The sequence below is a fragment of the Patagioenas fasciata genome, chromosome 17 (genome assembly GCF_037038585.1).
Source record: "Patagioenas fasciata isolate bPatFas1 chromosome 17, bPatFas1.hap1, whole genome shotgun sequence".
NCBI classification, from domain to species: Eukaryota; Metazoa; Chordata; class Aves; order Columbiformes; family Columbidae; genus Patagioenas; species Patagioenas fasciata.
The window spans coordinates 3,753,609-3,758,865 of record NC_092536.1 but is presented as its reverse complement, the minus strand read 5'-3'; positions in this window follow the sequence as shown (position 1 = coordinate 3,758,865).

The following is a 5,257-nucleotide window of genomic DNA, read 5'->3' as shown; positions in this document are numbered from 1 at the left end:
CCGCGGCCATCCCCTCCCAGACAATGGAGCTCCCCTCAGGGACGCCGCCGGGAGAGGAGCCGGGCGGGGAGGGGAGGGCGGGCGGCGGGGAAGGGGGGGGGGCGGAAAGGGGGGTGTTTTAATTAACTTCGGAAAGTTTTGGCACAAGTTCTCATTAAATCGGCGGTGCCCGCGCCGGGCGGCGGGGGGGCCGCGGCCGCCGGCCCCTGTCAGGAGAAAGGCGGACGCGTCCTCAGAGTGGCCCGAGTGTCGCTGCTTTCCCGCCTCCCCCCTCTCCTCAAACCGGGTTTCACCTCTCATTTATTCCCTGTCTCCCCCAGCTAATTTCGATGGAAAATACCTGTTGATAATTTTAGAATAAAAGATCTTTTTTTTTTTTTCCTGGATGCCGCCAAGGAAAAATCTGCCTGGCCTTTTTTTTTTTTTCCAACCACTATTTCTCTCCACTTGAAGGTTGAAGGTTAATGTAGATTGTGGCTTCTGAGGGATTAAAAATAATACAAATCTCGTTCATCATTGACTCATTTTCTGCTTGCAAGCAGCAAAACTTCCCCCCGCCCCCAAATTCAAAAAAAAATCTAAATTTGAAGGTTGAATTATGAAGCTTTCTAGGATGCATCTGCTGCTTCAGAACTCATCCTTTTTACTGTGGGATATTCAGGTTTGCTCCTTCTGTCAGTTAAACACACCTCTATAATTGATAAATAACTCCAGGTTTATACTGATATAACTGAACAACCCCTCCTTGGGTGCACAGCTCAGCCCGAGACCCGGGAGATAGGACCCTCATGGGCATCTCACCAGACGCCACGCTGAGAGCAGTGAGGTGTTTGTTTGTTTTATTACACATGCTAATTAACGTAAATCCAAGGCTATATCCTGCTCTTAACGCCCGTGACAGCAAACACGGAGAGCCTGGTCCTGCCCCGTGGAAGTCAGGGGCAAATTCCTTTCAAAGGACATTGGAATAGACCCACGGTTTGTCACACTGGGGACCGCAGGACGCGTCCCTTTGCAAAACCACTGAAATAGTCACAGGGAAATTTGATGGTTTCCTCAGCAGAAAGGAGAACTGATGCACAGTGAGCAAAGTGAGCCTGTCTCTGAACTCCTGCCCTAGCGACTGCACACCACACGAAAGAAACATCTAAAAATTACGACCGGTACCAGATGAAATACGTGGTCTTATTACTGTTTCATGTTTCCAGTCCAAGTTCATTACTCCAGGTATGGTGGGGAAGCCCAGAGCGGCACAGCCCATCCTTACAACTGCCCCGCGCTTCGCTCTGTTAGAGACGGGAGCTCAGAGCCCCACGCACAGATTTACACACTCAGTGACCGTATTTTCATCCTGGTGCTTGAGGCTTTAACTGTGTAAATTCTCATTAGAGTCCTGAAAGATCGTACTGGGAAACCCTCACACCCAGCACCGTGCGACTGAGAACTTTGCATCCCTAAAACTTCACTTGCGGATTTGTCACCAGCTGCCTGTCTGTTGTTCCTGGCCACGCGGTCCTGCCGGCGCGGGCCCTGCCACGCTGGGATTTTCCATCGCTGGGCGGTTGTTTACAGTCACACCAAGTGAGAAATGGGAGTGTTCCGAGCTTGCCGTGTTCACGGCTTTACACCAATCCTACAAAACTGTGCTCAGAGCAACGCTGTGAAGAACAAGAACCCCTGTGTTTTCCTTGTTTGTGTGTTTGTTTTTTAGCTATAACTTCAAAACATACAATATTCTGCAGGGGTTAAGGAAACAATCCTGTAAAGTTTATCCTTATTCCAGCACAAGACACCGCTCGTGCTGGAGCAAACTGTGAGGGTCTGGCTTGATGCGATGCTCAGGCTTGTAGGGCCGGAGTATTTCTCCTGTCAGCAGGAACCCAGCAGTGCCACATCTCAGGATTTCACGTTTGCTCTGCAGGTCTCAAGGAGCTTTGGTGGCACCAGACCTTGGTAAATGAAAACCTTACTGTGTGGCCTCAGACGCTTTGAAAGCTTCAAGTGACTTTACCGGCTGCCTCTTGTTTTTTTGCAGACACGGCTGCAGTTGGTTCGTGGAGGAAATACCTGCAGTTTCTCCTTTCTGTCCTGCACTCTGTGGATTCACTTCAGTTGTTTTGAACCGGGTCTGGCCGCAAGAATAAAACCACCATCGTGCATGGGTTCAGGGCCAACTGTTTAGCGAGGTGACCACAGATTTGAGCTCCCTCGGAGGGGCTGCCTGCAGCTTAAACTTGGTTTATGTCACGAGCATGGCTTGCGCTGCTGAGAGTTGTGTTCTGCACATGCAGAGCCTGCATCACGAGGAACGACGACAGTTCCAGCAGCTGTTTGCAGCAAGCCGCAGATCCCCGCTCTGCAGACTGATGGCACAGTCTCGATTACCGACAGCAAAAGCAGCTCTTCATCACCAAGTGGCCAAGTGATAGAGCAGGAAATGCAGCAGAGCCCTTTTGTCACACATGTGACATTTTCAAGCCCTCTCCACACTAAGAAATGTCTTGAAAGTAAACACGTGTGCTTATGTTTTTCAGCGAGGGAGGATGGACAGTAAGAGGTACTTGTCTCTTCAAGTCATCTGCAAACGCAGGTGATGTATTTTCCAGGTATGGCTGTCTCGTCTCAGTTGTGCCAGATCTGCAAAATTCACCCTGTCCCCTTCCTCTTTTTCTTTGCATTTTCTCTATTCCCTCACCTGGTTTGACTTTCTCACCTCAGCTCTCCCAAACCACAGGGAATGCTCCATGTTCCACAGCCTTCCAGCCCCCACTCAGCCAAAGCTCTGCCTCATGTCCAGGTTTTCCCTTCCCAAAGCTCGGTGAGGTTGGATGCTGCACCCCTCTGGTGAGGGTGTAGGGAATACACGTGCAAAGGGCGATGCTGGAAGGTGCTGGTTGTCAGGACAGAGCTGGGGATTTGTTTGCTGTCCCCTTTTATCTGGAAATAAAGCTCAAGAGCCATTGGGGTCTGCAGAGCTGGGCTGTCATGCTCTCGGAGAGCTGCAAATGGAGAGCACAAACTCGGCTTGTTTGTTATCATCTTGGATTAAATCAACAATGAGAGGAATTAAAGATGGCACAGCAAGACCTCGTTTTTTCCTGGCATGTCTTTGACATGTGCAAAACACTATATTTGTGCATTGATTTCAATGTAATAAATTGTCACGTTTAATGAATCGAGTGACTTGGGGATGTTCTAACTGCCCTTTACCCAGCACAGCGACCCGTGTAGCAGCAAGGATGGGAAGAGATGGGAAGTTTGTTCCTTTTTCTGGAGGGAGTTTATATTCTTAATACTTATCTCCACATTTCTAGGAATCCAGTATCATACTTCAGATAGTCATAGATGCTCCTACAAATTTCTGAGCACAAATTTGATCTGGAAGTCTCTCTTGTGCTAAAACTATGATGAACATCCAAAATGAAGTGAAAAGTCTTTGACAGGGCTCGGCTGAACACTCAGCTTTTTAAGTGCAGGTGGGCTTAACCTCTTTGAAGAGCACAAGTAATAGATACAAGTGAGCGTTGGCTCTAACAACTGGCATTTTAAAAGATATTTTCCAGAGCTGAATACCTTACTCACAGGGATCTTGATGAGCCAGCACCTCCTGGTGCAGAACAGCCTCCCCAGGCCCTGCTCCAGGGACACCCCGCGTGGGGCTGCCCAGGACACTGGCACCGAGGGAAAATTGTGCATTTTATCCTTTTTGGCTCCATTGTTGCTCCCTTCTTATCTCCTTGCTACAGCTCCTTACATTCCTGCCTCTGTTCCTGACAGCTGCTGATGGTTCGGAGTTCCCCTCCTGCTCCCTCTGTTCGGAGACAGAGCTGACAGCCCTCTCTGCCCCTCCACCGCCGGCTGCTTTTGGGCTGGTGTTTGCTGCTCGCTGCCGCACCCTCGCCAAAACACACCAGAAGCCCTCAACCTGAATAGAAACACAGGTTCTCCAGCTCTGCCCTGTTGCCTTTTCTCCTCACACCCCAAAACGCTTTGGGAGCTCTGGATTGCTCCCCCCCGCAGGAAAGAGCCCCAGGACCCGCTGCAGAGGGGCTGCGGCGCAGAGCACTGAAGCCAAAAGCTTTGGACCTGAGAAATCCTCTCCCAGCGCCCGGCCCACGTCAGCACACCGGCCTCAGCACTTTTGAATTGGAGCTTGGATGCTGGCTCCAGACAGATTCTCCACTTAAATTCTCCTAGAAAAAACTTCCTCCCCAGCCTAGCCCAGCTCCCCACTTTCAGATGGTTCCTCCCAGGCCAGATGCCGTATTATCTAGAGTGACTTTTCCCTCCCAGCCTTGTTTTTCCTCCTACTCCTGAGCCTTTTGTCTGGCTGCCAAGCGGAGCAGCCCTGCCAGGCCGACAGCTGCTCGGCATCGCCGCGCGGGTGCTGCCCTGTGGGCTGAGAGACGATTCCAGGCTCGTTCCATCTTCAAGGGGGATGTTCTGCCTTCCCCACAGCCTGTACCAGAAGGAGAAAAAGCAAATAGCACCTGTAAAGCTGTCAGGAGAGACTGGAAACGTTTAAGATAAAGAGGCCTTACTGCTACTCGGGGTTTACCTTCGAGATGGTGTGAGTAGCAAGCCTGCTCTCTCCCTGGAGGATCACGGAATGGGAAGAAGTTTCCAAGCCCTCAGCCACAAAAGCTCAGGCCTGGAATCTCTCTAATGAGACTTTTCCCCTCTGCAGCTTGCCAGGCAAACAAGCACCAGGCACCAATGTCAAAACCAGCCCAGATTCCAATGAAAACCAGCAGAGAAAATAAGAGCAGAAAGGAAATGGCTTCATTTTGCTTGTTGAGAACAGGCAAATGAAGCTACCGACCCCCCTCAGCGGCAGAGAACTCTCCCTGCCCCGTGGGCACGGGCCGAAGCCAAGGGGCTCCTCCTCCCTTGCTCTTGCTTGCAGGGATAAATTATCAGTTGTCCCCAGGTTACAGGGCTTCCCTGCATCATCTTTCTGGAGAAACGAGCTCCCCACCCTGCCCGATTCCTCCAGCTTGCCTGGGAGGACTCTCCCTTCTCAACCCGCGGGCTGGACTCTGGTCACCCTCCCAATGCAGAGCCCTTGAAGCTTGTGCCAAGGAGCTGGCTCGGCGGGGCCGCCGCTGCCGCCCGGTGCGGGGAACACCCCACCCTTTGGCTGGAGGTTCGGAGACTTCGCTTTCATCCCAGCCCCGTCTGGGAAAGCTCCTGAACCTGCTCCGGGAGCCGAGGAAGCCACAGCAAAGCCGAGCGCGGGCTCGCCCGAAGCGCTTCC